The sequence below is a fragment of the Lepidochelys kempii genome, chromosome 15 (assembly GCF_965140265.1).
Source record: "Lepidochelys kempii isolate rLepKem1 chromosome 15, rLepKem1.hap2, whole genome shotgun sequence".
Taxonomy (NCBI): Eukaryota; Metazoa; Chordata; order Testudines; family Cheloniidae; genus Lepidochelys; species Lepidochelys kempii.
In genome coordinates this window covers 10,637,906-10,650,018 of record NC_133270.1, presented here as the reverse complement: position 1 = coordinate 10,650,018, position 12,113 = coordinate 10,637,906, and the positions used below count along the sequence as shown (strand labels likewise).

Sequence of the window (12,113 nt, the reverse complement as noted above, 5' to 3'; positions counted from 1 at the left end):
AAAATCAGGACGGGGACCTCTGGGTACAGCAGGACACCTAGTGCCTTCACATGGTTTCACAAATCAAGATCCATGGAACACATGCTGGGTGGGGAGAAGAATACAACCAAGTCTAATTAATTCACACAGTTGTTTAATCCAGGTTCTAAAAAGTAAGTATCACTTCATCAGATGCATGGAGTGAAAAATACAGGAGGCAGGTATAAATATACAGCCCATGAAAAGATGGGAGTTGCCTTATCAAGTGTGGGGGTGGGGTGGGAGGGCGGTCAGTGCTAACGAGGCCAATTCAATCAGGGGTGGATGTGGCCCATTCCCAACAGTTGACAAGAAGGAGTGAGTATCAACAGAGGGAAAATTACATTTGAGTGACCCAGCCACTCCCAGGCTTTATTCAGGCCTAATGTGATGGTGTCAAGTTTGCAAATTAATTCCAGTTCTGCAGTTTCTCGTTGAAGTCTGTTTTTGAAGTTTCTGTCTTTGAAGAATGGCTGCTTTTAAGTCTGTTGAGTGTCCAGGGAGATTGAAGCGCTCTCCTACTGGTTTATGAGTGTTACAATTCTTGATGTCTGATTTGTGTCCATTTTATTCTTTTGCGTAGAGACAGTCCGGTTTGGCCTATGTACATGGAATCAAGTTCACGCAAGTTAAGAAGGTAGGTAGGATACATCTGGGGTCAGGCTTAAGGCACGTATCGGTTACAAGGCTCACGAGATACATACATAGTATGTAACCAGCATACATACATACACCCAGATTGGGGGGTGCGAGTTCTTAAAGCATCAGTGATATGCCACCCAGAGAATATAGTGAGAATCCAAGTCGGTATTGGGTGTACCAAATTCAACTACTTCTATTTTTTTAACCACAATAGTCTCCCCAAGGGGAGGTGCACCGTTCCTGGAGGTACTGCAATACCAGGTCGATGCGTGGAGTGGATGGAGCAAGCTCCTATTCCATCTCCCTGTTCCAAAAATCCATTTAATATATAGTCCTCAGATAGAGGACGTATCAGATATTAAACTGATAAGAACAGATACTACACTTGATCTTAGCCAAAAGGCCGAGAAGCGATAACGATACGCTGAAAAACGAGGCAGCCCTACCTCTGCCACAGCTTTCTATGTCACCACGAGGAGCTCCCAGACAGGGACCAAATGCCCTCAATGAGACTTTGACAACTAGGAAACTCTCAGTGACAATCGCTCCCCCTAAATGACTCCAATGTAATAATTCAAGCAAGAACTCAACACACAATTCTGCTCAAGGACCGAGAATTCTTTCAGTCTGGTTACTTGGGTTCATCTCGCTGCTTTCCCTGGCTGCTGCCGCATACTCCTAAATTGCATAAACCCACCCACTTCCTGTGACGTACTCAGTCACTGTTAACTCTTGCAGCAAAACAGATCAAAGCAAATGTGAGCAAGCGCTATCCGGCCGGCCGGGGTGGCCAAACTGCATGCGGCTCTTTTACAGTTCCTGTGCGGATCCTGGAGCTCCACATTTCCCCCTGCCCGTTCTCCACCTACCACAGACTGGGGACGGGGAGCTCAGGGCTTCTGCCCTGCGGCAGAGTGGTGGGGCTAGGGGCTTCTGCTAGAGGAGACTGGTGCCTGCCACGGATAGCTCAGTGGTTTGAGCATTGGCCTGCTAAACCCAGGGTTGTGAGTTCAATCCTTGAGGGGGCCATTTAGGGATCTGAGGCAAAAATTGGGGATTGGCCCTGCAGGGGGTTGGACTAGATGACCTCCTGAGGTCCCTTCCAACCCTGATCTTCTATGATTCTCTTTCGCTGCACAGAATGCTTAGGGCAGATTGCTTTTCTTGCAGCATTTTCCAGGCAGACTTCTCTCTCCGTGTTCACTTCGGTCTCCCCAAGGACCGCTCATTTATCTTGAGAAAACACAGAGGACGCACACAGTGACGACAAGCCACAGAGAGAATGGTAATCTTTAGACAGGCATGGAGAGAGTGAGGAAAATCTAGCCTATAGTCAAGCAAATATAATAACTAGCCTATAAATCTTATATGCACATAGTTTGAAATAACTTGCTCACCAAGTACTCAGGATAGTTTGATATAGATAGATCTAGATCTTCCTTCGCTTCTCTCAAAACCCTCTATTTATCCTTTCGTCAGCACTCTGATATTTACTGTGAAGTTTCCCAAAACTGATGGAGGGAAGCCAAAACAAATGCATCCTCCTCAAGATCCGCTCGACTCAAGTCCATAAGACGATCGCCTGCAAGCTCAGGCACGTGAAACGTGGATGGCTCATGAAGCAGAAAGCGGCGTGCGCACTAAAATACACTATTGTACGGCTCAGAAGAAAGAAAACACACGAACACTTAAGAAAACGAAGAAAAACAGGAACGAAGGCACTATGCGACTCAACGTGCTGGACCGTAAACCAAAGACGGCGCCCTTCCGGGTATTACCAGCCAAGGGGGACGCTACACATGACCTCGCTCCTAGGACGAGTCCCGCACGAGTATGAGCTTGGCAGGATTGCTTCCTGACGCTGCCGTCTCTGACCTCACATTTCCTCCCGATTTTTACTGGGGGTGAGGTTATTTATTTAAATGAGTTCTGAAGGCACGGTCAGAATTTTACCAGTTGCAGCTGGCCGACAAAACGCTGCCTTAGGAGACTGACAGCAGACTTACTTGTAGAAATACTAATTTTACAAGTGCAATTCCCCCTTCCCTCAGCCCTGGCCTCGCACCTGTCAATAATGAACAATTAGTAAAGGGTAAGGGTTTTTGTCTAGCCAGATGTGTATATTTGTCATATGTGAACGAAAATCTCCTCCTCTTTTTCCCTTATCTCCTTTATTTATCAACCGATTTTGATAAAATTTGAAACGGAGTCAGTTTTTTCTTTTTTAGAGGCCTCTCCTACTGCAAGGCCCTAAGCTGTTCCTTAGTTAGCTTATGCCTTAAACCGGCCCTGGCCCCTGTGCTCTACGGTAGCCCCAATGCTCTTTTCTGCTCTCCCATAACTCTCTCAAACAGACAATCAGGCTTGCCTAAGGTACTCGCTCTCTTGCAGCACCAGTCCAGTTCCTTGCTGACTCTTGTCTAACCACCGCCCATACACCCTATCCTGAGCTGATTCCGTTCCCAACACTCCCGCTCAACTCAGGAAAACCAAGAATTAAGAGGTAAGCTGTGCAGGGAAATCCTGTTGAGGGTAGTTTTCTGGTGGTGGGGTGGGTGGCACTACTCATTCCAAAGCACGGAGTAATAGAGACAGATACCTAAATTAGATATAAAAATAGAGCTGGATAAATTTAAGAGTGGGATTGTCTTATGTGAGAACAAGGCTTCCAAAAGCCAACTCTCAAGTGACCAGAGGAACTAGCGAACAGGAGCAGCTAACATGAGTTTTGCGAGGGAGTTCTCCAGGTGAAGGAGGAACAACAACGTGACCCCCTAGGGTGTGTTTGGGGGGTGTGTGTGGGTGGGGGGGGGTGGTCACTGAAGTCTATAGTGCGCATTGGCGGCCAGTTCTAGGGGCCCGTAGTGCCTGGGCACCAGGAATATTCCTGGCCAGGGGTGACAGTAACTCTGCAGACTTACCTGTAAGGGGGCTGGGGCCAGTCCCGGCCCCCGGGAGGGGCGGGGCTGGGGGGGGTCAGCCTCCCCCAGCCCGCCCTTCAGGCCGCCTGAGCCACACCAGCCGGGGCGCCAGTGGCGGTTTAAAGGGCCGGGGGTTCCGGCCCAGTAGCAGCAGCCCCAGGCCCTCTTAAATGGCCGGCCCTGGCACGGCTGCTCCCTTTGCCCCCTCCCGCCCCCGTTGGCGGCTTGGCGGGGGGAGGGAAGGGGGAAGAAGGGTTCGTACCGGCAGAGGCGCCAACGGGGAAGGCGCAGGGACGTTAAAGCGCTGTTGCGGCAGCGCTTTAAGGACCGTCCCTTGCCGTGGCAGCGCTTTAACGTCGCCGCCCCTTCGCTCTTCTCTTCCCCCCTCACTGTCGGCGGCCCTGCCAGTGCTGGCCCTACCAGCAGGGCCGTGGACGGGGGAGGCAAAAGCAGCAAGCAGCGCTTTAATGTGGGCTGTGTGTGGGCGGGTACCGGCTCCCTTTCACCCCCGCCCGCCCGGGGACCGACTCCAGCGCTGTTTGAGGCTGGGTCTCTCCCTCCGCCCCGCCTTCCACCCCCGGGCACCCTTCGCCACCACCGGCAGCGGGGTGGCTTCCTGCCTGCTCGCTCCGCATGGCTGCCGGCCGCGGGCCGCGGCCCCTGGGCGGAGTGAGCAGGGTCTGTCCACACCTGCTCCTTCTGCCCCAAGCGCCCCTGGGGCCAATAGGAAGCTGCAGGGGCAGAGCCTGGGGGCAGCAGCGCGCGGAGGCCCCCCCGGCCCAGGAGCCCCAGGTAAGCACCACGCACCCCCCCCTCCTTCTGCCCCTCCCCCCACGTCCTGTGACGTGCTCCGTGACCGTTAAGTCTGGCAGCAAAACAGATCAGAGACCATGTGCGCAAGCGCTGTCTGGCGGGGGGAGGGGGGCAAACCACACGCGGCTCTTTTACGGGTACAGTCCGGCTCCTGGAGCTCCCCATCCCCCCGCCCGTTCTCCACCTTCCAGACGGGGGGAGCTCGGGCGCCTGCCCGGCGGGGGGGGGGGGGGCTCGCGGCTCCCGGCTGCTGCCTCTCCCCAAGAGTGAACCCTCCCGGAGCAGTCGCAGGACGTCCGAGCGCGGCCACGGCCAAGGACGGTCCTTAACGCGCTGCCCCTCCCTGGTGGCTGCTGCGGCAGGAACCCCCGGCCCTTTAAACCGCCAGTGGCGCCCCGGCTGGTGTGGCTCAGGCGGGCTGAAGGGTGGGCTGGGGGACGCTGACCCCCCCAGCCCCGCCCCGCCCCTCCCGGGGGCCGGGACTGGCCCCAGCCCCCATACAGGTAAGTCTGCAGAGTTACTGTCACCCCTGGCCAGGAATATTCCTGGTGCCCAGGCACTACGGGCCCCTAGAACTGGCCGCCTATGCGCACTATAGACTTCAGTGACCACCCCCCCCCACCCACACACACCCAATCCCCAAAACAATACCAAGGGACCTAGATGTGAATAAGATTGCTGACCCTTTCATCCAGAAAGCGACAGTGATCCATTATGTCTTTAAACTGGGACGTTAGTGAAGAGCGCTTTAAAGTAATTGCAAAAAGAAAAGGAGTACTTGTGGCACCTTAGAGACTAACCAATTTATTTGAGCATGATGTAGTTCAAAACTATTTAATTCTTAAAATAGTAAAGATAACAATGAGAGACACGTTCAGTAACTAGAATAGGATAGACGTGTGCAGTATAAATGCTGACAATTGCTTCCCCCCAAAACTGGCAGAGTGCCCCCTTCACCCTCTCTCCCCAAGCACATCCACCCCTCTTCCAAAGCAGCCACCAGTCAGTGCCTGTGCTACAGACAACAAACTCACCCCAAGGGTCACGTAGTCGCTCCTCCTTCACCTGGAGAACTCCCTCGCAGAGCTCTCCTGTTCTCTAGCTCCTCTGGTCGCTTAGGAGCAGGCTTTTTAGAGACTCGTTCTCCACGATTAGCCCCAGCCCCGAGTGAAGGGTTGGCAGGTCCTACAGGGATGGGGGGGATGAAAGCCTCGAGAACACGCTCTCAGCCTTGCATTGCAGTCCGCTAGGCTCAGCACAGGCTCCCTCAAACAACCCAGCACACCACACACACACACACACCACAAACTCACCCCATGGGCTGAAAGTTTCCTGTTCCCAAGCATCCCTCATCCCTTAGGAGCAGGCTTTTTAAAGACTCGTTCTCCCTGAGGAACCCCAAACCCTGCTAAGGGTTGATGGATGCTCAAGGGCTTGGCCATCACAGCCTCCTTAAGAAGCTCTCAACTTTCCTAACAGGCCGCTAGGCTCAGCACAAGTTCCCTCAAACGAACAGACCACACTATATCCTTCATTGAAGCAGCAACCACACTACACCACACACACCTACACCACAGAGAAGAAACTCACCCCAAGGGTCATGGACCTGCTCCTCCTTCATCTGGTTACCTGCCTTGCAAAACTCACATTAGCTGCTCCTGTTCTCTAACTTCTCTCCTCCCTTAGGAGAGGGCTTTTCAAAGCCTTGTTCTCCCTGAATAGCCCCACCCCCTGGTTAGGGGTTGATGGGTGGTAAAGGGCTTGGGGATGAAAGCCTCCTTATGCAGCTCTCCACTTGCATAGCAGGCCCCATCCATGCCCTGACGAGGTGTGAACTGCCTCTCTGTCCTTGGAGAGTTTTTGCATGGGCTTGCTTTAAGCAAGGAGGATACATTTTCAGCCTCATAACTATATACATGAAATTATAACCATACTGTAACAATTACTATAATATCACTGGTTTCAGAGTAGCAGCTGTGTTAGTCTGTATTCGAAAAATTCCCACTGTGGGAAAGGGACTGCGAGGCTTTCCCCATTGGACCTTATGAACTGGAACCATAAACCCACTGAACATTAAATCCCACCAAATGAGGGTAGACCCATCCCCACCATCGTATCCACTCACTATACTCCGCACCTGAACGTAGCCGTCATGTGGATAACTTACCCCATATCTCGATGTCTGTACTCTGACCGGTTAAACTTTTACCCCTAGTCGGGGAGATTGCAGATTATTATGTGATCCTTGCTCCACCAGCTCCTAAATCGAATTTCGCACCCCTTGATAATCTGTACCTTATCCCCTGACAACCAGAAACTTCTATGCTTGAACTCTGTACCGTTTCTTATTTCAACATTATCTTAATAAAATTATTAAATCTGTTCTTATCAGTTTAATATCTGATACGTCCTCTATCTGAGGACTATATATTAAATGGATTTTTGGAACAGGGAGATGGAATAGGAGCTTGCTCCATCCACTCCACGCATCGACCTGGTATTGCAGTACCTCCAGGAACGGTGCACCTCCCCTTGGGGAGACTATTGTGGTTAAAAAAATAGAAGTAGTTGAATTTGGTACACCCAATACCGACTTGGATTCTCACTATATTCTCTGGGTGGCATATCACTGATGCTTTAAGAACTCGCACCCCCCCAATCTGGGTGTATGTATGTATGCTGGTTACATACTATGTATGTATCTCGTGAGCCTTGTAACCGATACGTGCCTTAAGCCTGACCCCAGATATATCCTACCTACCTTCTTAACTTGCGTGAACTTGATTCCATGTACATAGGCCAAACCAGACTGTCTCTACGCAAAAGAATAAAATGGACACAAATCAGACATCAAGAATTGTAACACTCATAAACCAGTAGGAGAGCGCTTCAATCTCCCTGGACACTCAACAGACTTAAAAGCAGCCATTCTTCAAAGACAGAAACTTCAAAAACAGACTTCAACGAGAAACTGCAGAACTGGAATTAATTTGCAAACTTGACACCATCACATTAGGCCTGAATAAAGCCTGGGAGTGGCTGGGTCACTCCAAAATGTAATTTTCCCTCTGTTGATACTCACTCCTTCTTGTCAACTGTTGGGAATGGGCCACATCCACCCCTGATTGAATTGGCCTCGTTAGCACTGACCGCCCTCCCACCCCACCCCCACACTTGATAAGGCAACTCCCATCTTTTCATGGGCTGTATATTTATACTTGCCTCCTGTATTTTTCACTCCATGCATCTGATGAAGTGATACTTACTTTTTAGAACCTGGATTAAACAACTGTGTGAATTAATTAGACTTGGTTGTATTCTTCTCCCCACCCAGCATGTGTTCCATGGATCTTGATTTGTGAGACCATGTGAAGGCACTAGGTGTCCTGCTGTACCCAGAGGTCCCCGTCCTGATTTTTTTTTTCCTCCAAACCTACTATAAAAATTCTAACTCATGATACTTACCGTCTCCTTCTTAGGCTGTGGCTTGGGACAGGCCACTTCACGCTGCAGGCTCCCACCCCCGTTAAGATTAAGCTCATCCACAGGAGCTTTGTGATGAGCGTACATGATCTAGTGCTTGTGGCAGGCTTTCCCACTGTGAAGTGCTCCTTGTTACTCTTCCATTCACTCTCTCTCATCCCTTAGGAGCAGGCTTTTTAAAGACTCGTTCTCCCTGAGGAGCCCCAAACCCTGCTAAGGGTTGATGGATGCTCAAGGGCTTGGCCATCACAGCCTCCTTAAGAAGCTCTCAACTTTCCTAGCAGGCCACTAGGCTCAGCACAAGTTCCCTCAACAGACCACACTATATCCTTCATTGAAGCAGCAACCACACACACCACACCACAGAGAAGAATCTCACCCCAAGGGTCATGGACCTGCTCCTCCTTCATCTGGTTACCTGCCTTGCAAAACTCACATTAGCTGCTCCTGTTCTCTAACTTCTCTCCTCCCTTAGGAGAGGGCTTTTTAAAGCCTTGTTCTCCCTGAATAGTCCCACCCCCTGGTTAGGGGTTGATGGGCCGTAGAGGGCTTGAGGATGAAAGCCTCCTTATGCAGCTCTCCACTTGCATAGCAGGCCCCATCCATGCCCTGACAAGGTGTGAACTGCCTCTCTGTTCTTGGAGAGTTTTTGCATGGGCTTGCTTTAAGCAAGGAGGATACATTTTCAGCCTCATAACTATATACATGAAATTGTAACCATACTGTAACAATTACTATAATATCACTGGTTTCAGAGTAGCAGCCGTGTTAGTCTGTATTCGAAAAAATAAAAGGAGGACTTAGAGACTAACCAATTTATTTGAGCATAAGCTTTCGTGAGCTACAGCTCACTTCATCGGATGCAGTGAGCTGTAGCTCACGAAAGCTTATGCTCAAATAAATTGGTTAGTCTCTGAGGTGCCACAAGTTCTCCTTTTCTTATAACATCACTATAACAACTATGCTCAGTGCATGATGAGCCTTCTGAAGGCACCCAACATGACAAACTTTGCATTGCATACCACACAATCATTTTCTAAAGATGAACATGGTGTGTAGAGTGTTCCCCCGAGGTACAGAGCATCACACCTCCCCTCTTAGTTTACTGATCTCAAAGGTAGTTTGTTGTTATAGTTCTATTGGCAAAAAGCCATTAAGGCTATGAGGCAGCGTGCCTCAGTTTCCCCATTCACACACAGCAAACCAGGGTTTTTTTTTTATGTTTTCTCTGCTGTGATAAGGTTTAAACCTGTTTACAGGTATTAATTGAAAAGTAGCATTCTCAAAAAGTTTAACATCTGTGTTCAAATTCTTATCCCCAAAACTTAACATTAATACCAAAATTTTTATCACAGATGGGTGTTTACAAGTATCTTTTTGATACCACACCCCTCTGTTCAGTTAGTGTAGTTTGAGGTTAGTTTGTTCATTACCCAGGGTGTCCTTTGACTCTCCCATGTAATCAGTCACAGGCTTCTCTTTCCCTCCAGTGTTTCCCTTTGTGTGGGCTCTTAATTTAATCCTATTTCTGGCATTTTGATGTCTCAGACTCTGGCAAGATAAGGGTCCAGGGGAATCCTGCACACTGGCTGGCCCTTTGGGGAGTGGTCTCCCAACCCCAGGACTGTACATATGTAGGCAATCCAGCTCCCCTTTTGGGGTTACTCTGTGTTTCCCCCTCCCAGCACTGAGTCCTTCCCTGCCCCCTAGAGGGCTGTGATCATAGAATCATAGAATATCAGGGTTGGCAGGGATCTAGTCCAACATCCGGCTCAAAGCAGGACCAATCGCCAATTTTTGCCCCAGATCCCTAAATAGCCCCCCTGAAGGATTGAACTCACAACGCTGAGTTTAGCAGGCCAATGCTCAAACCACTGTGCTCTCTCTCCCCCCTGCGATCCCTGCTCTCTGGGCTAGCTGTGTTTACCCTTTGATCAGCTGAACCTCTTCCCAGCAGCTTTTCCATAACTGCTCCCCGTCTCTCAGCAGCCTGGGGAAACACCTCTCTCCTCCCCCCACCCCCCACCCCCCGTCAGCTGGGTCATTTGTGTTCTGGCCAAGGATCACCGGGAAATTTCCTAGTCTAAACTCCCCTGCTGTTACTGGAGCTGCATCCTGATGTAAAAAGACAGTTAGTTTCCAAAAACTTATCAGAAATAGCATCTTGAAAACTCGGGACCTGGATTGGGGTACCCTCCACCACTCCTCTCTTTGTCCCTGAGAAGTCAGCTCCAGGAGGTCAGTTACACAGGTCCTTCTCAAAACCTGGGTCACAGGCTGAGTGCCTGGGTGCAGGGATGCTGAGCCAGCCATCCCCGTAGGGTCCTAAGCATCCTGTCCCAAGTGACTAATGAGGAGACACTCCTGTATCCCCACTATTCTTTCCCCAGTTTCCTCCTCTGGGCCCCCTCCTTCAGCTGCCAGCTAACAATGGGGACAGTTTCCTTAATGACTGAGGACACCTCTCCTGCCCCTGTGCCTGAGGGCATGTGGCCTTCTGCTGGAAAGGAGCTAGTCTCAGCCCCTCCCATACTTAGAAGCACCCTGCTTCCCTGTGTTACAGAAATCCTCACTCACCTCAGTGGTTTCTGAGATTCCCTGCTCTTTCTCTGGGACACATCTCTCTGCTCCCTAGAGCCGGGTTTCTCTCTGGTTCAGCTGCAACCTGGACAGTTGTCTCCCTGGCAGGCATTACACCCCCATCCCTTCCTGATGTGGTGTTGCCTCCAGCTACAGTGTAGGAGTTGGTCTCAACCACCCTCCCACCTAGAAGCATGTGGCTTCCCCCAGCTGCAGAAGAAGCAAGGGGACTCTCTCCCATTCTCTCAGAAGTTCCTGAGACCTTCCCCTTCCCCTTGGGGGGTCCCAGCATAAAATTCCCTCCTGCTGCAGGCAAAGGCTTTAATCTGAGGTAGACAGAAAAAATCGTTACCCAGGAGCAGGCCGAATAGGAGGTGTTCCATTACCCGCCCAGTGAAAACACCTTCCAAACCACATGGATTTTAGCTAGTGGTATGAGGAATCTGCTTTTGTGCACCCCCAGAATCTCTGCTATTTGGCCAGGCAACATACTGGCCTTTGGGACCCCACACTGCTTAACCAGAGAGATCTGGGCCCCTGTATCCCTCTGCCCCGAGCATTACCTGCCATCAATTTGGACAGCCTTAACATGCTCCATATCTGGTTCTGCAGTGGCTAACCTCACAGAACCAATATGCAAAAAGAAAAGGGGGACTTGTGGTACCTTAGAGACTAACCAATTTATTTGAGCATAAGCTTTCGTGGGCTACAGCTGACTGCATCCGATGAAGTGAACTGTAGCTCACGAAAGCTTATGCTCAAATAAATTGGTTAGTCTCTAAGGTGCCACAAGTCCCCCTTTTCTTTTTGCGAATACAGACTAACACGGCTGTTGCTCTGAAACCTGTACTGCTGAAGTTATGAATAAGTTCTGAAGGCACAGTCAGAATTTTACCACCAGCTGCTGGCCAATAAAATGCTGCCTTAGGAGACGGATAGCAGACTTACTCATAGAAATACTAATTTTACAAGTGCAATTATCTTTTTTCCCCTCAGCCCTGGCCTCCCACCTTGTCTATAATGAACAATTAGAGAAGGGTAGAGGTAGGTTATGGGTATTTGTGTAGCCAAATGTATATATTTTTGTCATATGGGAAAAAAGATTATCTCTAAATATCTCCTTTATTTATCAACTGATTTTAATAATATTTGAAATGGAGTTTAAAAAAAAAAAGACCCCTCACAGTGCAAGGCCCTAACCTGTAGTTTAGTTAGTTTATGCCTTAATCCGACCTTCACCCCTACGCTATACGGTAGCCTCAATGCTCTTTTCTGCTCTCATATAACTATCTCAAACAGACAATCAGGCATACATAAGGTATTTAAAGTTTCTTGCAATACCAGTCTAGTTCCTTGTGTAACCACGGCACGTACACCCTACCCAGAGCCAATTCTCTACTCTACTCCGCTCAACTCAGGCAAACAAGAATTAAGAGGTAAGCTGTGCAGGGAAATCCTATTGAGGGTAGTTTTCTGATGGTGGGGTGGGTGGCACGATGCATTCCAAAGCACGGAGTAGTAGGGACAAATAACTAAATTAGATATAAAATAGAGCTTGATAAATGTGAGTGGGATTGTGTTATGTGATTAATGCCTGTGATAGAGACTTGGATCGGTGGCCATGTGTTCCCTTTTGGTCCTAAATCTTATATTCAA

At 49.7% G+C, this 12,113-nt stretch overlaps 1 non-coding gene and 1 pseudogene across 1 annotated transcript; one reads left to right on the top strand and one right to left on the bottom strand.

Moving 5' to 3' along the window:
- Positions 1-884: 884 nt before the first annotated feature.
- LOC140899031 (U2 spliceosomal RNA) lies at positions 885-1,075 on the bottom strand. Its single transcript, XR_012155197.1, has one exon. It is a non-coding gene; the product is annotated as a U2 spliceosomal RNA (small nuclear RNA).
- Positions 1,076-6,750: 5,675 nt separating this feature from the next.
- Positions 6,751-6,925, top strand: LOC140899010 (U2 spliceosomal RNA; annotated as a pseudogene).
- Positions 6,926-12,113: the final 5,188 nt, after the last annotated feature.